Source organism: Desmodus rotundus, chromosome 4 (genome assembly GCF_022682495.2).
Source record: "Desmodus rotundus isolate HL8 chromosome 4, HLdesRot8A.1, whole genome shotgun sequence".
NCBI classification, from domain to species: Eukaryota; Metazoa; Chordata; class Mammalia; order Chiroptera; family Phyllostomidae; genus Desmodus; species Desmodus rotundus.
Genome location: NC_071390.1, coordinates 82,947,344 through 82,972,322, shown reverse-complemented (window position 1 = coordinate 82,972,322; position 24,979 = coordinate 82,947,344). Strand labels below are relative to the sequence as shown.

The window sequence follows — 24,979 nt, the reverse complement described above, 5'->3', positions numbered from 1 at the left end:
AAGGATTAAGAAGAAAAGAAAAAGAACCTCATGTACACAACAATAGTGTGGTGATTACCCAAGGGATATGGAGGTAAGGGGAGGTAGAGGAGGGTATAGGGGGAGAAATGGTGATGGAAGGAGACTTGACTTGGAGTGGTGAACACACAATACAATACACAGATGATTTATTGTAGAATTGTACATATGAAACCTACATAATTTCATTAACCAATGTCACCTCAATATATTCAATAAAAAAGAAAGAAAGAAAGAAAGAAATATATACTGGCCACATACCTTATCATTCAAGTCCCAGATCAAATACAACTTCCTTTTCTTTGAAGCCTTTTCTGATCATCCAGAAAATTATGTCTCCATAATCTTCAAAAATATTATCATAGGATTTGCGATGTTTCATTGTTTTTGTCTGTGTGCTTATAGTGTCTTCCCCAGTAGGCTGTTAACTGTCAGTTCTGGGAGGGTGAGGCACATGCTTTATTCATCACTGTATCAACAGAGCCTGACTCCGTGCCTGGGAGGAAACACTATGTTCATCACCAGCCAGTTGTGGGATTTTAGCCACAAGCATTTGTGGCACTGTGGAAGTTTGTTTCACATCTGTTGCCTTCTTGTTTGCTCTCCCATTAGGGCAGTGTTTGGGGCTGTGGTTGTCATCTTCACTTTAAAATTAGGACAGAGTATAGAGAAGTTAGATGACTTTCCAAAAGTTACACTGTGAGTAAAAGTCTGGGCTATAAATAAAAGTTTAGAACACTGATGTTCAGTGGTCAGCATTCTAAAATGATGTGCTCTTTCCTGAAGCTGCTCCTGTAAGGTGTCAATTAACAAATCAAGTTCATGCTTTTTCCTACCATAATGCAACTATTCCTTAAGTAAATGCAAAAGTGATGAATTCTACATAAAACCATAGAAGAAAGCCTACTGTTGTTTTAAGCTTTCCCTTTAACCTAGTTTCAAAGCTAACTTAGAGAGAGCCATTTGTTTCCATTCCTTCCACCTTGGAGAAAGAACACTTCCTTGACCCCTGCTCCTTTAAGAACAGGTTCCAGCAGAGGGAGCTTCAAGTTTTGTAACTGCCTATTACCATCCTGCCTCCATTTCCTCCCTCTCCACCTAGCCCAAAGACTGAAGTTTTGGGGCTAATTCTGGTGCCAAGTCATTGAACAGCCCCTGGCTTTCCCCTAGGGCTGCATTAGAAGATGCTAGGGTCTGAAAAACCTGAAGAGAGAGACTCGGGTTTTTTTTTAGAGCAACACTGCATTTTTATCACACATCTCCATATTCAATTAAGGAGGTCATACTTAAGTATGCAATATGAAGTATAGAGCATAATTTTTTAATTCTTAATTTGCTATATAGTTAGAGATCATTATAGGTGATTAAATGACAACCATGCTCCCTCCTCAAAAGATGTAGCATATCCAATTCATCTCAAAGGATGACACAAGGCAATTTTTATATAGTTTTTCTATTTAGCAGGTCAAATATGTAAAAATATATCTATATCTACAATATGGACCCAAAGCTCATGTCACTCTAAATCTAGGGATTCACCTAAGAACTGAATGCTGATTGTGGCAAATTGTTGGCTTGCCTGTGCTTTTGGTAACTTATGTAACATCTAAACAATGACAAAGAATGTATTGTGGAGTGCTTGTAAAAAATACATTTAGCTTGAAATAAGCATTTAAAAAACATTTACTCAAAGTAACAAATTGAGCCCTGACCAGTGTGGCTCATTTGGTTGGGCATCATCCCACAAAACAGAAGGTTGACAGTTTTATTCCTGGTCAGGGCACGTGCCTGAGTTGCAGGTTTGGTCCCTGGTCAGGGCGGGAATGAGACTGATATTTCTCTCTCACATCATTGTTTTTACTCCATCCTTTCCACCCCTCTCTAAAAATAAATAAATAAAATCTTTAAAAAATAATAAATAAAAAAATGAAAAAAGGTGGAAAATATTGAGTATCTTCTACAGGGTTGCTATGATGTAGGCATAAATAGTAACATGATAAAAATTTCATTTATAAAAGTCAATTCAGGCAGACTTAAAATTTAAGTATAAAAGATAAAACTCAAAAGTGTTGGAAAAAATTATTTTTATGTCTCAGGAATAGGAAAGTGTTTCTTAAAGAAGATATAAAAAGCTCAACCCATTAGGTAAACACTGATAATTTTATTACCTTCTAATTAAGACCTGGTTATCAAGAGATAATATTATTATTAAAAAGTAAAAAGACAAGCCACAAACTAGAAGAAGGAACTTAATACTTATATAAAGGACAGCTACTTTCCAGCTGGAACCATGGAGGGTGCAGAAGAGAAGAATGTTCCTGCTATGCCAGGAGCCCTTTAGAAAAAGTGAAGGAATTTTGTGGAGCTGAAGATCAAGCACTGAGAAAGAAGTTTGCCCAAAAGATGCTTCGAAAGGCATGTAGGAAGCTTATCTATGAAAAATCTAAGCACTATCACAAGGAATATAGGCAGATGTACAGAACTGAGATTCGAATGGCTAGGATACCAAAAAAAGCTGCCAACTTCTACGTACCTGTGGAACCCAAATTGGCATTTGTCATCAGAATCAAAGGTGTCAATGGTGTGAGTAGGTGCCAAATGTCCAGAAGGTGCTGTAGCTTCTTCACCTTCACCAGATATTCAATATCACCTTCATTAAGCTCAGCAAGGCTTTGATTAACACACTGAGGATTGTGGAACCATATATGCATGGGAGTACCCAAACCTGAAGTCAGTAAATGAATCGATCAACAAGCATGGTTATGGCAAAATCAACAAAAAATGAATTGCCCTTACAGATAACACATGGCTTGCTCCATCTCTTGGTAAATATGGCATCATTTGCATGAGGATCTGATTCATGAGGTCTATGCTGTTGGAAAATGCTTCAAATTATTTTCTATATGAAGTGGAATGAAGAAAAAGACACTCATTTTGTAGAAAGTAGAGATTCTGGTAACAGGGGAGACCAGATCAATAGGCTTTTTAGAAGGATAAACTAAGCTATCTATTATGGTTATTTTTGTAATCTGGTCAGTTAATAAACAGTGACTGCTTTAAAACTAAAAAAAAATGGAGAATTACTCTTTAGAATATAAAAAATTACTCCTAAAAACTAATCAGAAAAAGAGAGAAAAATCAAATAGAAAAATGGGGGAAAATTAAACAGGATTTTGCAGAAAAGTAAATCTGAATTGGTAATAAATGTATGAAACATTAAAACCTCATTCATAACCAGATAACTGCAAATTAAAACCAAAAGACTATTTTATATGCAAGTCCTGTCTAGAAGTTATCCAGCCAATATGAAAAATAGAAACATTTATTGAACAAAATTCAGGAAACATTTTACATAGGACAATGACACCTCAGTCCCCTTCAAAGTAGGCACCTTGGGGCTTCATAGAGTTCTAATCGCCATCAGCTGCCCCATTGTATTTTTCTGAATCTCATCGATGGTCTGAAATCTCTTCCCTATCAAAGGCGATTTTAGTTTTGGGAAAAGTGAAAAGTTTCAGGGCACCAAATCTGGGCTGTAGAGGGCCTAAGTCACCTGGGTGATTTGATGTTTCGCAAAAAACCTCTGCACGAGGTGTGATGCATGAGCAGGCGCATTGTCGTGATGAAGCTGCCAATCATCAGTTGCCCGTAGGTGTGGTCTTCCTAATCATCTGAATAGACTCTGTGGAGGAATGTTTAAGCTTAACTCAAAGTTTGACGCAGATTCATTGTTCTACTTGCTCAGTCATTTTGAATGTGACAGCCACACAGTACACATGTTCACCCAATGGCTTCTACTGCCCCCACTGACTAGTACAGCAAAGTCATCATCGTTCATGCATGCACACTTCAGTCCACGTTCCTTGGCTGCTAGGCTATATCAATGTCACGCAAACCGTTCTCATTATAGTAACAATGGTTGGAATTTTTCCAGACAGACCTCATATACCAGATTGGTAAAAATTTTCAAGTCTGGCAAAACAAAGTGTTGGCAGAATGTGGTACAAGTGGAATCCTCAAAAAATTTTCTTTATTGATTTTGAGAGAGAAGGAGAGACATCGATTTGCTGTTCCACTTGTTTATGCATACATTGGTTAATTCTTGGGTGTCTCCTGACCAGGGATTGAACCCACAACCTTGGCATATCAGGACAATGTTCCAACCAACCAAGCTACCCAACCAGGGCTCAAAAACTTTTCTTAAAATTATGTTGATATAACCATCTTGGAAGAGAATTTGGCATTGTTTAATGAAATCAAAGCATGAATACTGTGAAATAAGCAATTCCACTTCTAGAGAGACTCTTGCATTTGCTATTGTTAACTTGTCCAGGTCCCAAGTGTTCATAGCAGCATTGTCTGTAATGGTAACAAACAGGAAACAATTCAATACCCGTCAACAGGATAGAAAGTAAAATACGGCACATGCAGCAAAAAATGAATAAACCACAGCCAAATACACTGAGACAAACCTCACAATATAGTGTTGAGCAAAAAAAATAATAAAAAAATAACACGATACTGTTTATTTAAAGTTCAAAAATGTGCAAAATACATGAGAAATATATGGGAAATGACACATTCAGGATAATGTTTACCTCTGTGGGAGAGAGAGAGGGAGGAATGTGTTTGTAAAGGAGCTCACAGAGGTTAAGTACAAGTTTTATTTAATTATCTTTTCTACCTTATGTGTACACATATGCCATTAAGTGCCAGACAAATTTAGTTATGTTAAAATATTAAAAATTTATATGTTTAAAGCTCTTTGGCCCTGACTTGGGAGAAGTCACTCTGACAGAATGTGATAGGTTTTAATTAGAGTCATGGGGGTAGATATACAGTGTTGGAACGAAATCTGCGAGATGTTGTGAACAAACAAACTGTGAAATCATGTTTGATTTTATTTGGGTCCAAAAAAGAAAAATAAATGTTTTAAGTCCCACTATTTCAAATTTTGGAGGCCAGGAGAATTGGGGTGGCACTGAGGAAGTTGGCAATAGTAACAGATTGGAAATCAGGACTCAACCTGCTGAAATTCAATAGTGGCAGGAAAGCCAAAGGAGAGATCACGTTACTGGAAAGCCTGGTGTGTGAGGTCATTGGTACAAGGGTCAAAGTTAAACTTAAGTGTAAGATACTGAAGCAAGGAGCTGTCAGGGCTCCTCTTAGGTCTGCTGTTGGAGAAGGAGTAACCAACTGAGTAACAAAGAACAATAATAGCATGACCTTCAGCTAATAGTACAGCAGCAGCATCTTCCTACAACTGTCCTGTACAGAAACAAGGCAATTTATAAGGAAAGGAAAAGAGTGACAAAAATGTTTCTCCTTATTATTAATCAAAGAAATAAAATAAAATATTGGCAAAGACTTCAAAGAAAAGAAAATTGAGCTGATAAGGTTGTCAGGAAATCAAAATCTTATACATTGCTGGTAGGAGTATAACCCTTCCTAGGGGCCACTTAGATGAGATATCTGGAGTCTTTTGAATTCATGTGCTCTCTGAAGTAGAAGTTTCAATTTCGGGGAAATATTTTGATGACTTAGCTACAAGTTATATAACCTAGTATTTTTTTTTTAAACAGAAAAACAAATAAGAATGAAAACTTGATTAAAGGAACACTAGTAGTAAGTCCATACAGTGAAATATTCTGCAATCATTTTTAAATATTGCTAAATATAAATATATATGTTTGATTTGGAAAATTATTCAGGATATATTCTCAAGTGGGAAAAGAAGCAAAAGAAATTTAAAAACATTAATTCATGTAAAGAAACTGATTCAAAAAATATACAGCAAGATATTAACTGCTGCTATTTTAGAAGTGATGTTAACTTTATCTGTAAAGGACACATGGCCAAAACCAAAGAGGGGTAGGATTAAGGGTGGGAAGTGGGGATGCCTGGAGTCAGGAGAAGTATCGGGGGGAAATGGGGACAACAGTACTTGAAACAAAATTTTTAAAAGTTTTGCCAGTATTTTAAAGTTAAAATGCCTCAAAATAGCATACAGTTTTCCATATTTTGGCCTTATTTTCATAAGCTTTGTCTGCCTCCTCCTCAAAATAAAACTTCCACTGAAAAAAAAAGAAGTGATGTTATCTTTACTTTCTAATTTTTCAATCATAAGCATATGTTGCTTTTATAAAATAAAACAAAACTAACATTTACTTTTCACTTAAAATAATGTCCGTAATTTTTCTCAGGTTGATCAAAAATATGTTTAGATATCACGAAGGCTCAGTTGGTTGGAGTGTTGTCCAGTAGACCAAAAGATCATGGGTTTGATTCCCGGCCAGGGAACACCCCAGGTTGTGGGTTTGATCCCCAGGTGGGACATGTACCAGAAGGCAATCAATTGATGTTGCTCTCTCACAGGTCTCTCTGTCTCTCTTTCTCCCAGCCCCCAACTCCCTCTCTCTCTCTAAAAGCAATTTAAAAATGTCCTCGGGTGAATACAGAAAAAAAAAAAAAAAGAACTGCAGGTGTCAGAAGACGGAAGCCTGAGTTCCACCTGCATGCTCCACTGCCCAGCTTCAGGAACACCCCTACTGAAACAGCAGTGTAACAATCCTCATGCCTAGCTCTCCTGTGCTTCCTAATACTGCTTTTACATGATTTTTTCCCTTGAATGCCCACATCATAATAGGAAGATGTAAGCCTCTTCTGGGGCAGATAGGGAATGGGGATAAAAAGAGGAAAGAAATTAAGAAGATTACAATTTGCTTCAACTATTCTGTGCTGAATAGCGTGTTAGGTGCTGTGGAAATGGTGAAGAAGTGTAACTCATAAATTCTGGTTCACAGAGCTTACAATATAAGAGAAAACTTATATACATATGAAACATTGAAGTGGCAATAAAAGATATATATACATATATGTGTGTATATATATACACACATGCATATATATATATATATATATATAAAAATTATCAGTGTGAGTGATACAGATAAAAATGCAGAGGAGAGAGGCACTCCTGTGTTTAAAAATAGGTCATACACTGAATTCTACACCAGACCAGAGGATTATACAGCAGTTGAAAATGAGGGTGTTCTAAATGAGAGGTCCAGCATGAGCAAAAATGTTAATAAGAGTTATGCTGAATATCTCCCCAATGTATCTCTAAATTCCTCTTCACCCTGCTCTAGCCTGCTATGTGCCAGGAAGGCTGATTTTTATGGACAAGATTAACAGACTTCCTTGGACTTCCAAAAACTTCCTTTGGCAGCGTATCAATAGAGGTCAAAGAGAAGGAGAGGAGACTTCCAGCCAAGATGGAGGCATAGGTAGACACGTTTCCCCTCCTTGCACAACCATGAGAAGGATCACAACTAACCTCAAAACAAAATACAACCAGAATTGCCAGAAAATTGAACTGAATGGAAGTCTGACAACCAAGGATTTAAAGAAGAAATATTTATCCCGACAGGTAGGAGAGCAGAGCTGGGAACCAGGGCAGAGAAGACTTGGTGTGGCAGCAGTGAGGGGACAGCAATGAGGCAGTGGTGGCATCAGCAGCTGGCAGAATGTGGTAGGTAAAAATGGGGAGGGTTATGTGGGGTGTGAGCCACCCCAGCCCCAGGCCAGATTGCAGCCCAGGTTTCCAGCACTGGGAAAATAAAGCCTCAAATCTTCTAGCTGTAAAAACCAGTGGGGGTTGGGTGGTGGAATAAACTGCTGGTCTCTCAGAAGAGCCCATTTAAAGCACCTGCACAGCCCTAGAATGTAAGCAAACCCACCCAGTCTAGGATATAGCACCAGGGCAGCAGCTAGAAGGACACCAGTCACGTACAGGAAGTGGGGGAAGTGACTGGAAATGGGGCGAGAGCCAAGTAAGTGGCACTGTTCCCTCTCTGGCTCCTCCCCCACTTACAGAGCCACAAAGGGCAAAGCGGGTTGCTCCACCCTGGCAAACACCTAAGGCTCCGCCTCTTACAATGTAACAGGTGCACCGAGATAGGGAGTCAAAGCAGGGAGGCTGCCAAATTGAGGAGACAAAGAAATATAGTCCCAATGAAAGAACAGAACAAAACCCAGAAAATGAACCAAACAGAGATAGTCAATCTATTAGATGTAGAGTTCAAAACACTGATCAGGAGGTTCAAAGAACTCATTGAGTACAGCAAACACATAAGGGAAGAAATGAAGGCTACACTAAGTGAAATAAAGAAAAATCCACAAGGAACCAACAGTGAAGGGAAGGAAGCCGGGGTTCAAACCAACGATTTGGAACACAAGGAAGAAATATAGTCAGCCAGTACAGAATGAAGAAGCAAGAATTCAAAACAAGGATAGAATCAGAAGACTCTGGGACCTCTCCAAATGTGTCAACATCTGAATCATAGGGATGCCAGAAGAGCAAGAAATTCAAAACTTATTTGAAAAAATAATGAAAAAAACTTCCCTAATTTGGTGAAGGAAATAGGCATACAAGTTCAGGAAGCACAGAGAGTCCCAAAGAAGATGGGGGATCCAAAGAGGGCAACACCAAGACACATCATAATTAAAATGCAAAAGATTAAAGATAAATAGAAAATCTTATAAGCAGCAAGAAAAAAGTAGAGAGTTATCTGCAAAGGATTCCCCACAAGACAGCAGATTTCTCAAAAGAAACTTTACAGGCAAGAAGGGACTGGAAAGAAATTTTCAAAGTGATGAAAAGCAAGGACCTACATCCAAGATTGTTCTGTCCAGCAAAGCTATCATTTAGAATGGAAGGGCAGATAAAGTGCTTTCCAGACAAGGTAAAGCTAAAGGAGTTCATCATAACCAAGCCCTTATTATATGAATGTTAAAGGGACTTATTTAAGAAAAAGAAGATCAAAACTATGAACATTAAAATGACAACAAACTCACAACTACCAACAATCAAATGTAAAAAAATCAGAAACCAAAACAAACTCAGCAAACAACTAGAACAGGAACAGAATCATAGGAATGGAGATCACATTGAGGGTTATCAGTGGGGAGGGGTATTATGGAAGGATGGGGGAAAAGACACAGGGAATAAGAAGTATAAATGGTAGGTACAAAATAGACAGGGGCAGGTTAAGAATAGTACAGGAGATGGAGAAGCCAAAGAACTTATATGTGCAGGGAAGGACTTATATGTGCAGGCAGAGGAGGCAAAGAGGAAAAAATGGGACAACTGTAAAGCATAATCAATAAATATACTTAAAAAAGGAGAAGTTTGGGGTATTTCTATTCCAGCCCCGTTTTTGCAGGGTAACCCCCAAGTGAGCTGCTTTGTTTTATCAAGCCCTTATTACAGTCAGTGGGCTGCTACACACAGCTTTCTCTTCTCCCCAGGTTCCAGTAACAGGTTCTGGTAACTGCTCTCTTACTAGCCCAGGTGGACTGCACTGTTCCTTGTAGTGCTTCCTACAACCTGTCCACACTTTTGCTAAATTCTTCTCCAATTGCTCTTAACTGTACCAGGAATATTCTGCCTGCCAGTGTGGGAATGGGCTCCGTCAGAGGAGAGAAGATGGAATGAAATGTTTGGCAGAACTTGAGGAAAGTGTTCGTGTGGAAAAGTAGAGGCAGGTAAGATGGACACTTCTTTTCAATTTCTTTTATCTACAGAAAATGGTACTCCAAATTTGAGGATAATATTCCGAATGAAGCTTAAAAATCTTTAAATAACATGTAAATGTCTGCTTGCCAATGAGCACGTAGCAAAGGTGATTGATTACATACATATCTTCTATCCTGAGCTTTGTTTGGCCTCAATCATATTCTAGGTAAAGGAAGAGTCTTTGCGCATGGCACCTCCAGCAGGTAGGCACACATTTAATCATCCTGGGTGTTTCTATGATTCAAGTCTCAGCTGCTGACAAAAATAGCAATTGAAACCTTCCAAATAAGCTGAACAACAGGCTATTCTATTCTATAATCCAGTGTGCCTCTGAGGAAATTTCAAATTTTTCTTCAGTTCTGCTTCCTTGAAAAATAAATGCAATTATAACAATTTCTCTCTTTATTTTTTTTCTCTTTTTTGAACAAATTCTTTTTCAACATTGGCTTATAAAGTTCCAAAGAGAATCACTTACAAAGAGGATCTGAATATTTGAGCTTCTTTTTGCACCATTTGTGCAAGGGTTGTGAGTGCATGAGTTCTATAACTGATTTTGCTGGCCTGACAGCCAGCAAACATTTGGGTAAAAGAATTACATCTTCATAAGTGGCAACAAAATAAGTTTGAAGTTATCTTAAAGTTGTCTTAAAGTATCTCTGCCAACAGGTCAAGGCCTAGTGAAGTAAGTTCACATGCTTTTCTGATATTTCCCTGGTTGTTCGTACACACAAACCCAGGAAAACATCCCAGGACTGAAAATCTACCTCCATAATTGGAGGGCAGGGAAAGATGGAAGATAAAGGCTGGCTACTCCAATATAGTAATTAGCAGAGTTGATTAAGGGAAACTTACATATAAGGCACGTCTTGGGCAGCTGCAAGAAAAGATAGATCCCTGAGATGCTTAATAGGCACTAGAGAATGACACAGGGGAAAGGAGGGAAGACAGTCAAGGGTACTAGCACATGAATGCTACCAGGATAGGAAGTTCCATGCTTGACCAGCTCAGGACAGTGGTCTGTGCCAGGGCCCGGCACATAGCAGGATGCAGGGGTAGGGTTTATGTCACGAGAAACATCAATTATAATCAGTCTCTGAGGTGGTTTTCTGTAAGCTATCTCCAATCGCTGATTTGGCCCTGGTCCAGCTCGCCTGGCAGGACAACAGTGATGTCATGGAATAGTCACTCCTCCACACCACACTGGTTTATCTCTTTCATTTTTTTAAATTGACCTTGGGGAGAGAGGGAGACAGACACAGACAGACAGACAGATAGACAGACATTAACTTGTTGTTCCACTTATCCATTCATTGGTTGCTTGTTGTATATACCTTCACCAGGGATGGAACCCACAACCCTGGCCTAGCTGGATGACTCTACAATCAATGGAGCTACTCAGTCAGGGCTAGTTTAGCTCCTTCAATCTGTAGTTTTCATCTGCTGATCTCCTCCTGGCTCCAAACTGTCACGCCTTCTTTCTCCACTGACCCAGAAAGAGCAGTCCTAAACTGCTAATTAATAAGAAAAGAAATCCTTCAAGTCCAGGCAGGACTGTGCCAGTTCCAAAACTTGGAAGAAACCACACTTTGTATATCAAATATAAATATTATCCTTTTTGCAACTGGAAATTCCAACCCATCAGGGCCTGTAGTGAGACTATTTTGGTGGTTCAGTGATCATCAGGGACTAGTCACCTTCTGTCATTCTTCCACCATCATATACATGACTTCCACCTTCAAATAACCTCCTGGTTGTCAATGAAAAAAAGATTTGAACCTTTGTAGATTCGAGAAAAGATATTTTTATTTGGGCCTATCTGAGGACATTGCTTGAGAACAAAGTTCCGAGAAGACTTGAAACAGTGCTCCAACTTTAGGAAAGTGGGGGGCACATATTTATATGTGCAGGAAGACAAGGAAAAATACAACTCTGCATCAGCACTTTTAGCTACATTCAAAGAATAACAGTTTTGCATCAGGTGGAGAGAACATACAGGTAAGGTAGTGTCATCAAGCACCTGGAATTGGGAATGTGGAAAGGGGTCTGGAAGCAATCAGTTTTACATTTTTATCAGGATGTGTAAAGAACAGTCACTGCCTTCTATAATTATCTTTTTTATTGCAGTTGTTGGAAAGTATACATAGTTAGGAATTTATTGTGTTTTCTTGGTTACTGATCAAGTTGGAGCAGAAGCTTAGACATAGTCCTTTCCTATCTCATAGTCCAAGATGACTGCTAAAATTTGTCATTTCGTCCAAAAAAAAAAGAAGAAAGATAAGAAAGCTACCTCCCAGATGAATCAATTCCCTGTCTAGCCATCCCAAAGTCCTAAAACTTGTCTCATGGATAGAACTTAGTCTTTCAGTGAGGATGAAAAATAATCTGTTATCTGGGTACATAGTCACTCTCTAAAAAACTGGGTTTTTAAAAAAATTAATGAAGCAAGAAGATACTGTTTAAGCAGCTAGCAATTATTTGCCATGCTGCATGTATTTTAATTTTAAAAATTTTCAAAAAATACATTTTTCAGTCTTGGTTGGGAAGCTCAGTTGGTTGGAGCATTATCCCCAAAAACAAAAGGTTGCAGGTTCCATTCCTTTTAGGGCACATACCTAGGCTCCGGGTTCAATCCCTGGTCAGGATGCATCCAGGAAGCAACGAATTGATGTTTCTCACATTGATCTCTCTCTCTCTCTCTCTTTCTGCCCTGCCTTCTCTCTTTAAAATCAATAAACATATCCTTGGGTGAGGATTAAAATAAATAAATAAATGAACAATTCAGAGATAGATTTCATTATGAGAATGTGAAGATGATATCAGAAAGCTAATGTAATATAGATCTATATCTTAATGGAACATCATACATTTGCAATACATATTGAAATTGAAACAGAGTTACATTTATTCCACTGCCTCAGTTTTTAACATACACATGGATACAATTTTGCTCAAAAGTGTACTGCACACATTTCAAACATGGAGATTGGAAAACAATGTTTCTCTCAATGTGTTTTTCTGATAGTTAAAGTCACAGCACTTCTGGAGCATGATAGGAATGGAGAAAAACTGCTCTCATCCTGTCAATTCACGTATTGTTCTAGAGAGATTTCCACAGCTCCCCACATATGCAGCCTGAACGCTCAACCACGCCTAGGCAAGTTCATGGGAAATGGCAAGTGATTTGACTTGGGAAGGATGGAACAGCAAAAGTGAAATGTCAAAAAATGGAAAAACAACAAAACAACTCCAGATTAAATTATAAAATTTAAAAACTCACCAACATAACTAAATTTCAAAAGAATTTTGTGTACAAACTGAACTGGCAGTTGCCATACTAAGGATACCTTCTTTTAGTTCCATTTATCCACCCAAGCTGAAACTACATGAAATAATCACTCTAAACAAGAACAATGTACCAGCTATGGAAACATTCTCAAGTATTGTCCTCTAGCCCAAAGCTGCACCCCCTCTCCTTCCACTCAATTTTAAACTCAAATTCTATCCCACACAGCTGTCTGGAGAGAACTAGCCGTTGTTCTTTAGAAAACAGAGTTGAACAGTTGCAGCAGAGACCTTATGGTCCATGACCCTAAAATATTTACTATCTAACCCTTACAGAAAACATTTCCTGAGCCCTTCTTTATTGCATAAAGTTAATATGCATTCATTTACTGTCTGAGTATTTATTAAACAGCTATTATATATCAAGTACTGTGCTCCTACTTCCTAAGAAGCTCTCAGACAAATGAAAGAGTAGATACCTAGTTAAAATGCTTACTGTTAAGTGCTACCTTAGGGGTAAAAGTAGGTTGCAATGTAAGCATACATAGAAAGCACTAAGCCAGAATAGAGGGGTATTGTAACCAGGACGGACTTCTTGATGAAAACAGTATCTAAATTGATTTTGGATGATGAGCAGGAGTTAGCCATGAGAAAAGGGAGAAGGCACAACAGTTACAAATGCTCAGAGAGAAATTAGGGAAATTCAAATATTTCAGAGGTGAAAGTGGAAAAGGTCAGCAAAGGTTTAGAGATACCTATGACAGACTGCTAGCAAGGGTGGAAGAGCTGTCATAAACTAACTAAAATAACATAAGCTGGGCCACTGGGCCAGGGCCAGAAAACAGTTTGTAGTGGGGCAGAAGGAAGGAAGTGATTGTTGTTAAGGGAAGCTGAAGCATCGCACTAAGGGGGGTTTCTGGAGGAAGGTGATTAAGACAGGAGTCAAGGAGTAAGAAGAAAGGTTACCTACAGTCCAGTGACTGACCTGGACAGGAAGGGGTGATCTTGCTGCTGGTGTGAAGGCTCTTTAAGGAGGTTTTCATAGACAGGCAGCTGTCCAGACGACTGCTCTCTACTTACAAGCATTGCCTCCACTGCAAATTAAGATGAAATTGTCCTCTTCATTAATCTTTCCAAATCCCTCTGCAGGCCACATCTGAAATTCTTTTGGAGATTTTAAGGCCTTTTATTCCAGGATTAGAGATAAAGATGTAAATGTAAATGTCAATTGAGGTTAAAACTGCAGTTTGGGGGGGCGGTCAGGTGGGGTGGAGTGGAGGGATTGAGCAAAAAGAGGTAAGGACTCATGGACATGGGCAACATTGTGGTGATTGCTTGGGGAAGGGGCATAAGGGGACTAAATGATAATGGAAAAATACAATAAAAATTGAAAGAAAAAAAGTGCAATTTACTTGTACCAAAGTACAATAGACAATGAGCCAACAGATATCAGATCCCTTCCAGTTTTGACTTATGGGATTTTAAGGTAGGGAAGGAGTTTCTGATGCGAGATCCTTGCTTATTAAGGGCCTGTCCTGTTTATTCTCAGCAATGAATGAAAGCTAAGATCCTTTTTGTTAGATTTAGGAAATATGTGTTCTTTTCTTTCAGTTGAGGTTGTCAGGGAGAAAAAAGTTTTCTTTGACCATCCTAAGGTCCCTGGCTAGTGTGTCTGAAAATTAAACTGACAAATACAAATTAACCGTATAAAAGCATAAAATTTTATTGAATTTTTACTTGTAGATGGGAGCCTTCACAAGAGAACGAAGACCCAAAGAAGTGACCAGAGCTAGAAGCTTTTATACCTTTTAAGCAAATAAACAAATTTATGAAGAATTGGCAAGACAAAGGGGTTTGGGCCGGGATTAGTAAATGGTGAAGAAAAGTTATTGGGTGGCAGAAAAGTTCATTCGGTGTTTTCTGTAAGATGGCTCTAGTAGCACTTATCTTGAACTTCATTTGAAACAATTTTGTTAGATTGTGACAACTGTCATAACAGTTTGCATTAAAAAAAGTTATCTCAACTGGTGAATTTTTGTGTAGCCATTTTAATATTGAAGATGAAAGAAAGTACACATTTTCAGCATGTTATGCTTTATTATTTCAAGAAAGGTAAAAATGCAACCGGAATGCAAAAAAAAAGATTTGTGCAGTGCAGGGAGAAGGAGCTGTGACTGATCAAACGTGTCAAAAGTGGTTTGAGAAGTTTTGTGCTGGAGATTTCTCACTGGTCGATGCTCCACGGTCGTGTAGAACAGTTGAAGTTGATAGAGATCAAATTGAGACACTAAGTGAGAACAATCAATGGTCTACCATGTGGGTGATAGCCGACATACTCAAAATATCCAAATCAATAAAGCTATTTGTGAAAATGAGAAAATGTGTCTTTTATTTTACAGAAAAAACTAAATGGACTTTTTGGCCAACCCAATATCTAGGAAGACAAGGGTTAGTTTAACAAGGTTTGTTTATACACCCTTCTCAGCCCTAAATTCCTCTCTGGTGATAAAAATATCTTCTTTCCTACTGGAACAGGGAGAGTACCTTTTACATGGGAATTTTATGACCCTTTCAGGGGAAGAAAGGAGAACAGGGGTGGGGAGGGGAGAGTGATATTCATCTCTCTGTCAACAGATTCCTTCAGCTAAAGATATTCAATATGCCAAGCTGTCATAATTTGGGGCAACATGTCCTGAAACACATCAAGATATAGCTTGTTTTATAAAATATATACTTTAAAAAATAATTATTTGGGGCATTGTTGTGGATATATCATTTTTAAGGGAAGGGCTTTTCCCTCCAGTCTGTCATTTCCTTTGAGAATCTCATTTAATTTTCAGAACTTTTGCCTGACGCCCCGCGCCGAACAAATAGCTCTACATCGGTATACCTGTGCGTTCCCCCTTCCCTGGCCACCCTCTGCCCCCTCATTCTCTCTCAGGATTTGTTTAGTTCCTCGTCTCCTCTGCTAGATCTTAGGTCTCCATCAGGGCGGGGGTCAGTTGGCTCCCTGTGTGTTTCCCAGGTCCTAGCTCAGGGTCTGGCTTACAGTAGGTGTTCAATAAATATTTGTGAATAAATAAATAATAACAACATGGAAACATTATCAATATTTCTTTGATGTCACTAGTAACTACAAGTATTCTATTGTTTGTATATGTCAATTAGCAGGAAAAAAGATCTGTTCTATAAACATTCTTTTTAGGAAACAGTACATAAACAGACTAAAAAAAAAGTACAGATTATTTAAAAATTCTATTAGAACATGAGCCTGTTAAATATACACTGTATTACATGACGCTTCCAGACAAATTTTATTTTTCTTTTGATGTGAGTGCATACCTTAAAACTGGTCTTGTTCAATGTTTCTAAGGGCGTTGGCATTAAATTTGCCAAATATGCTCTGAAGAGAAATATTTTGAAATAGTAAGAATTATTTATTTCTATTTCAGCTATGTAAAAAAAGAAGTGATTTTTCTTTTCGATTCTAGAAATGAAATTTCAGATTCAAAAAGTCATTTTGGGATTTTTACATAACATGCCAATGTACCCAATGTACCAATATAAGTTCTTTCCTAGCATAACACAAACCTGTGTGTTAATATTCACAAACGTATCTACGGTTGAAGCTATTGTGAAATAGATTCCCAGGGTTGTAGAAGCTTGAGGTCGCTGTATTCAGAGGAATGCCATTCTTTTAAAAATTCTTCTTCACTCTCTTTACCCTCCTACACTCATCTATTTTTTAAATTTTTATTGTTATTCAATTACAGTTGTGTGCCTTTTCTCCCCGTCCCTCCACTCCACCCCAGCTGAACCCACCTCCCTCCCCCACCTCCACCCTCCCCCTTGATAAACTATTGAAAAATTTGGTTACTTCAACGTCACTTTTGCTCTAAATGGTTTTTAGCAGCGAGTGCTTAGGTTAATAAACTGCTTTCCTAGTTTTATAACCTGTGAGTATGTACTTATAAACACATATACTTGGTACAGCATATGGAGGAACTGACATAGGAATAAAAGTAGAAGCCATTTTTCCTTTTTAAAAAAGTTATAAGCCTTAAGAGCACCACGCACATGAGGAAACTTGGTGGATATAAAAATAAATTCTGTACTGCCGCTGAAATGAGGAAACGGGCAACTGCAGAGCTATTTACGCAGTGTCCTATCCAAAAGTGTGTGTTTCCGTCCACAGCGAGGCCGCGGCCCGCCTCAGCGCGGCGGGACGACACCGCTCGGTCGCTGACACACGCCCGCCGCCCACAGGGAACTGGCCGCGGGGACGCGGGGCGGGCACGCGAGGGAGCGAGCCGCAAACCACACTTCCCAGAGTGCCGTGCGCAGCCGGCGCGCTCCTCGCCCCGCCTCCCGCCCCGCCCCTCGCCCCGCCCCTGAGGCGCCGCTCCGCTCTCCCTTGCGGAGCCGCGAGGTCGCTGGGCTCCTGGCGCAGCGGGGCTAGTGTGGCGCTAGTCCTGGCCGCTGAGGGCACCTGGTGGCTCGGCTGCAGACCTGGCGAGGCCGGAAGGAACGGAGCCGACGGACTAGCCGAGGACGGAGGTAACTGGACACTCATTGCCCTTCACTCCGCGCCCCTTTGTGCTGCGCCCTGTGCTCCCACCGAGCCCTCTCTCACCCCAGCTGCGAATCTTGATGCAGTCCTGGGTTGTGCCTCAGGCGCCTGGGAAACTCCAGCCCTGACAGCAGTAAACAAAACTGCGCAGAGCCTAGAGGGATTGGGCCCGTTAAAGTGCTGCACGGTTTCCGTTGCTCCATTTGGCGGGAGGATCGAGTCGCGTTCCCCCAGGGGAACCCCAGCCTCCGGCTCCGTCAGAGTCACCGTCCGCCCCCTGATGCGCTCCTGTGGCTCCTGGCTCCTGTAGGTCTTTCAGGGAAAAGAGGGCCGGCAGGTGCTTCTCAGGTCCAGGGAATGAGCGGCGCGGCTGGCGTCGGGTCGGATTCGGAGAGGGCGCTGGACGCCCCCGGACCAGCGGCTGTGGGGGGCGGGGCGGCGGGCTGTCTCCAGGCCCTGCCGTTCGGGGAGTCGCGGCCGGCTGAGAGGCAGAGCTGCGGCTCCGGGACTGGCTCGGGGGCACGTTGCCTGTCCCGGGCTGGCGGGTGTTGGGCGGGGTGTGCGAGGGGGTGAGTCGCCCTTCTGGGATTTGCCTCTCACCAGGCCCATGGTCGGTCATAACTGCTTGTACCAGGGGCTCAGCCTGCAACAGGTGTACCTCCCGAGAGGGACACCTGTGGTGGAGATTCTGTGCAAGAGTGACTCCTGGTGTGACACCGGAGACTGCAGCCTTTTTCAAGACACGCAGCCGCGGCGGAGTTGTTCTACTGCGGCGATGCCGGCCAGCTCCTTCCACGCAGTCCTGGGCTTCGTTAGCGTGCTAGTTGCCTCAGGGAGGGTGCCTTGTCTACACTCTAGTTGGGGTGTTCTAGCCTGGGGCTCGCCCTTAATGGATTTACACACTCCCAGGTGCCTGGGTTTGAAAAGCTTTTTATATATTTTTCCCACTTGGCAGTGTTTAATCAGGTGAATTTTCGTAGAAAACTGACCTGTTCTCATTATTCCTTTTAGTCTGTTTTCATAGCATGACCACATTTGGCCCATTTACCCTATGCTAATGGGCAAGCTACAATAATGTTAACTTTTTCTCCCACCTTCTAAGTTCTTCTGGCTGGGCTACTCATCAAATTAACAGTTTTTAATATATGTGCATAAGGAATTCACATAAGCATGAACATGGCAAAGACAGTGAGGCAACACTGGGCAGATAAGGCATTTTGGACAAAGGAAAAAAAGGCGGGGGCGGGGAATGGACGATTTACAGGTAGTTTAAGAGCGGGACACACGTGGCAGGAAACAAACCTTTGCTGGGCAACACAGAAACAATGCACTGAGGCGGAATCTAGCCTGAAGCCCTCTTGTTTACCGTACATAATTCACATTAGGTTAAGGTGACTTCCTAAGATACCCTTCCTGAAGCAAGTTTCCTTGTCTGAATGTCTCCGGCAGGAAAGGGGGAAGGAAGGTCAGCAGCTCTCTTTAAGTCTTGTTTGTTAATAAACAGCTTAAAAATCAACATCCCCAAAAGGCAGCCTCAGGAAGGAAACACTTTGGTCCTTTCACTAATGTTAGCACTTTAGAAGGATTCTTTGGGGAAAGGTTTTTGAAAGAACTTAGGTTGGAAGTATTTTATCTGCTAGTCGCACCTTCCCTTTTCTTTCTTTCTTTTTGCCTTGCTTTTCTCCTGTGTAAGTTGATAAATGTTCAGCTCTTGGTGTTCTTCATTCTCACTTTATGAGGAAATCCTCTTCCTGAATGTCCCTCCAGTCTTGACCCTGCCAGAGGGGTAGACTTGGGCGAGCAGAGGATCTCTGCCTGGCAGTGGCTTTTTTCATTGCTGATTGCATTTCCTCTTGCTACTGCCACCTCTAAGCAGTCAACCCATGACCCACTTCAAGCTTTTAGTCACTTTATAAATTGCCTTTAAGATACCAAATAGTATTAATATAAATATAAAAAAGAAATTTCATCAGTAGGATCTGATTTCTATTGGCTCATTGTTGTACTTTGATCCAAATAAATTGCACTTTTTTTCTTTTTTAAAAATCTTTATACTGTACCTTAACTATTATTGCATTTACCTTCATCATGTTAACATTTAAAGCTACTAATTCTTTTAGCTTTCGGTAAGATTACTATTATTTTCTTTTATTATAATGTATTCTGTGGTAATTTCATGTTCTGTATTCTGGAAGGAAACTTAATTCACAGTCAATGAGTGTAATTAAAAACAAACAAACAGTATTTACCCATTGTTAAGAAGAAAGAAAGGTAGATAACACCCCAACCCTTTTTCAAACAGTATAATACAAGTATATTTAGGTTCATAGTAAAATTGATTTGATGGTACAGAGATGATTCATATACCTTCTGCCTCCATGTGCCCTCTGCCCTGCCCCACATATGCACAGTCTCCCCAACTATCAAAATCCCCACATTGGAATGGTAAATTTGTGACAACTGATGAACCTACATTAATACATTGTTATCACCCAAAATCCAGAATTTACATTACTCTGGACTTTGGGTTCACTCTTGGTGTTTGTACATTCTATGCGTTTAGATAAATGACTCCTTTGAAAAAAGTGAAGAACTTTTGAGACTTGTAGAGAACTGAAATGGGTAGTATCATTTTTAGAAGATTAAAGATTTAGGATATTTTAAACATCCTAAAAGTTAATTTCAAATAGCTTTTATGTTTTAAAAAATTGGATGTTTAAAGTTTGGTTTCTTATATAATTTTCAATAATTATTTGTTTTTGTATAGTAAGGAGTAGAGAGATGAGGGAGAAGACATGCTTCACAGAAAAACAAAATACTGTATTTTCAGTCCTAAAACTCATCAGCTTGACCACTTCACTTTTCTGAAAAAACATGTTTTATGTTAGCCAATGAAGCAAGAAATTAGACATTTTAGTTATATTCATTTTTCCTTACTGATACTAAGATATAGCTACAATAAAATGTGACTGAGAGCCCTTGAGCCACAGTTTTTCTCATCTGGTGGCCTGGGTCCCATGTGCCCAGTAACCACATTGGAAGATATTTCTGCCATTGTCTACATGGTCAGGGCTTTGTCATAGGCCACACCCATTCTCAGCACACAGTATCACATCTTTTCCAAGTTGTGGGTGAAAGGATATAATAGTTCTATTTATAGAAATGAATGGGTAAGAACAATGTAGGGGTGAGTGGAACTATACTTCACTATTTCCTATGCAAGTTCTATTAATGCTTTAAAATAGGAAGCAAACTTCAACCAATATACTTGATATCCAGAATCCATGGAGTGATTAATAAGTTTAAAAATGACCCACTTTCTTTTACAATGCAATGAATCATAAAAACACTTTTTGGTAGCTTTACCACATTGAGTGACAAAACATTAATGGGTAGAATTACAGTGTCATCTCATTGGTTCTAAACCTGTCCTGTGGGGGTGCCCATAAATGGTCTTCCAAGAGTGTAAACTCTGTATATATCTGTACAACAGTTTTTTGGGGAGAAGACCACAGCTTTCAATATGTTCAAAAGGGGTTTATGGCCATCCTCCCCGCACAAAGTTTCTAAAAACCATTAGCTTCAGTTATCTAGGCAGTTTTTTCATTTTTTTTACTAAATATTTTGTTAATTAGTTTTAACATTAGTTTTTTGAGAAAAGAAATTGAACAGGTAACTTCCAAAGTACCATGAGTGCCTTTTTTCTGCTAGAAGTAGAGGTTGATATTTATGATATAATACTCTGATATGAATAATAATGCTGCTTCTTAAACCTGGAGATTATACCAGTGATTCATCCATTGTCATTAAGTAGTTACTGTCCACTCTTCCCCTCTCCAGCCTTGCTGTGCAAGAGAACACATGACAAAGAATGGCACCCTAATACAATCCAACATGTGAGACTATTATTTTGAAATGCGAAAAGGTAATTTGGTTTGTTTATTCTAAAAGTTGGACATGTTTTCTTTTATCAACAAAACACCAAATGCCGGGGTCCAGCCTCAGCGGGTCTCAGGGTCCCCGAAGGATGGACAGCGCAGGCGAAGAACAAGGGATCAGACACCAAGTTTGATGCCGGAGAACGGCCAGCCCTTGTGGGTCTGACCGAACTCTCAGAGTTTAATCAAGCTTTATTTATAGGGATTTGTTATATAACATCAAAGGAACAGGTGCATGGCATGATTTCTCAAGCAGAAAAAGTCTATACAGAAATATCAAGAAAATGTACAGGAAGTTCTACAGATTTGTTCATACTAAACAAAAGTTATTTTGACCAGGAGGGCTATCAATCAGACAACTACAAGTAACTACATGTACAAAGTTTCAGATGTCTAACAAAGTTTTCAGAATTTGGCATAGGTCAAAAAGATTCGCTAGGCTAGTCAGTGGTTATATGTGAACTACTAAAGGGCCTATGTGGTTAGGCTTTCTAACTCAGCCATCTGTCATCCTGTCTAGGTTCTTTATTTATGCACTTTGCAGGGGATGATCTTTGTATTTGTTCCCTCGTGCTTAAATCATAATAGTTCACCTATTTTCCTTGCTCTTTTACCCATCTAGTTCCGTCAGTTATTATTCCTGTCCAAGGTATGGGGTGGTTGTACTAAGGGGGACATCTAGAAAAACTTTTCTCCATTTTTCAGGCAGCTAGCCTGCCCATTGTCTAATATTAATCTTCCAATAAGTAGGGAAGTAGGCTGTGGAGGGGTTATAAGGGACTTTTGTTCTATGGCCAAGAAATCATTTTGTACAATTGCATTGGAATTCAGCAGATCAGTGCACCTGAAATACAAGTGCTCAAAAATCCCACCACCTAGTAGTAGCAAAGACATTCATGCAAGAAGAGATATACAGGAAGTTCAGCCACAGCTGCCTCTGCTGTGCAGACGCATCTCATCCGTCCTATGTCAAGGATCGGCTGTTGGTTGGCTCCTGACAACGAAATGCTAAAAAAATTAAGTATTTTTTCAAACTAGGTGATATTTACATAGTATATGTGTTGCATAATATTTCTCCCTACATAGCATGGGGTGGAAAGTATTATTAACTCCTAATTGATAATTTTACTTTCAGTATTGTTGGTTAGGAAAGTATGAAATTTACAATCATCTTATGTAAATTAGATCATAATTTATAATTTGAATTTATAACATTTAAAATTAATCTTATTTGCATTTGGGGAATTTCAGAATTAGGTTAAAGTTCTAAGTTTGAGTTCATTCTTCTACTAAAAATTTGAAGTAAGTTATATCAGCTGCCCTGTTTTCCATGTAAGTGATAGGTTGCTGGGCTATAAGGTTTTATAATGTGAAGCAGACTTCTGTTTCTGGGCCAGTTACCAGTAGCAGTCATAAGTTTTGAAGAGTATGAGGTGGATCAAGTGATGTTTTGCAAACTTATGAATTAATCTGTCCACCAGAATGATGTCTTTTTGTACTTTTCCTCAGATCTTTTTTGTCCTTTTCCCTTTGATACTGGTCAGTTTTTTTCCATTTGAAATCTAAATGCTTTTCAAAGTTCAAGGTTCTAAAACAATATTTGGGGTTTTATAAAATAAAGTAACAACTGTCTTTGCCTCTCTAGATTTGTTCTTTATAAAAATTGTCAAAGAGGTCTATAGAGATCTCAAATATTAATTAGAGAAGAATGCCAGTATTTGCATGGTACTTTATGTATGACAGATAAGTCAGTATGCTGCATTTTTCATTATTTTAATGTATAAGATTGCTTATTTCTTTAATAATGAAAGTCTGAGTTAAATTAATTAGATATAGAAAATAGGAATCATTTTAGAAAATAATTTACCTGTGGTAGTACTATCATTTTAAGAAGATTAGTGATTTTATGTGTATTCTCTTACTCTTGAGCCTCTAAAAATTCAAAAACATTTTTTGTATGGGCAGAATATTATTATTGCCTGTATTTTAGTTCTCATAAATAATGTATGCATGCCATACAAAGATATAGTTACACTCCCCATTCAGAGATCTGGTTATGCCATCTTTGGCCTAGTGTTAAGAGTTTTGGCTTCATAGTCAGGCCTATGTTGAGTCCTGGGCATTGCCACTTAAAATTTGTGTAGCCTTGGATAGATTTCTTAACTTCTCTGAGCCTCATTATCCATATTCCTTTATGTAAATATAGAAATAATACCTCTTTGGGTTGTCCTGAGGATTGAAATAAATAAATGTGAAGTATCTAACTAAAATAATAGCAATTACTTACATAGTTTATGTGCCAGACAGTTTATTAATTCATTTAATTTTTATAACAACCCTATGAGGTTAGTACTGTTCTTTTCTAAATTTTTATAAAGGAAGAAACTGAAGTTAATGAAAGGTTATGTAACTTAACCAAAATCATACAGCTAGTAAATTGATAGTAAACATTCAACTCATGCTGACTTGTTTCATTAAAAAAATAAATAAATAAAAAGAATGGGAAGACCTAAAGTAATATAGCCAGTCCTTATCATTTGCTGTAGTGAAAATGTAGACCATTATAAAGCATATTTTATTTCTTTGCTGGAAAAAATGTTGATTGGAGAATTGTATTGTTTTAATAGTTATTTTGTTGTTGTTCAATTACAGTTGTCTGCATTTTTCCCCAACGACTGACCCCCCACCCCAGCCAAACCCAACTCCCCCCCTTGCTTCCATCCCCATCCCCCCCCAATTTTGTCCATGTGTCCCTCATAGTAGTTCCTGCAAACACTTCCCCTCATTATCCCCTCCCACCTCCCCTCTGGTTACTGTCAAATTGTTCTTAATTTCTATGTCTCTGGTTATATTTTGCTTGCTTTTTTCTTTTGTTGATTACATTCCAGTTAAAGGTTAGATTATATGGTATTTGTCCCTCACCACCCGGCTTATTTCTCTTAGCATATTGCTCTCCAGTTCCATCCATGCTGTTGCAAAGGGTAGGAGCTCTTTCTCTCTGCTGCATAGTATTCCATTGTATAAATGTACCATAGTTTTTTGATCCACTCATTTACTTATGGGAACTTAGGTTGCTTCCAGCACTTAGCTATTGTAAATTGTGCTGCTATGAACATTGAGGTACATAGGTTCTTATGGATTGGTGTTTCAGGGTTCTTGGGATATAATCCCAGCAGTGGAATTGCTGGGTCAGAGGGCAGTTCCATTTTTAGTTTTCTGAGGAAATTCCATACTGTTTTCCACAGTGGCCTCACCAGTCTGCATTCCCACCAACAGTGCACTAGAGTTCCCTTTTCTCCGCCTCCTCTCCAACATTTGTTTGTGGATTTGTTTATGTTGGCCACTCTGACTGGTGTGAGATGATACCTCATTGTGGTTTTGATTTGAATCTCTCTGATGGCTAGTGATGCTGAGCATCTTTTCATATGTCTCTGGGCCCCCTGTATGTCTTCTTTGGAGAAGTGTCTGTTCAAGTCCTTTGCCCATTTTTTAATTGGGTTTTGTGTCTTCCTGGAGTGGAGTCATAGAGGATTGTATTTTTGATCAATGACTCAGAATTTCATAATTTATAGAAGTATTAATGTCCATTTATTG

The 24,979-nt window shown here is 39.3% G+C and overlaps 1 protein-coding gene and 1 pseudogene across 2 annotated transcripts in view; both read left to right on the top strand.

The window, feature by feature from the left end:
• Positions 1-2,308: 2,308 nt before the first annotated feature.
• Positions 2,309-3,020, top strand: LOC112317716 (large ribosomal subunit protein uL30 pseudogene; annotated as a pseudogene).
• A 14,241-nt stretch (positions 3,021-17,261) lies between these two features.
• KLHL8 (kelch like family member 8) overlaps positions 17,262-24,979 on the top strand; it is a 71,520-nt gene continuing 63,802 nt past the window's right edge. Inside the window, exons 1-2 of one of the 2 annotated variants that reach the window (XM_053922527.1) lie at positions 17,262-17,434; positions 21,288-21,372. The gene's annotated coding sequence lies outside the window, so the exon portion shown is untranslated. The remainder of the gene's footprint in view (positions 17,435-21,287; positions 21,373-24,979) is intronic. The other variant, XM_024574751.3, reaches the window with a different exon arrangement.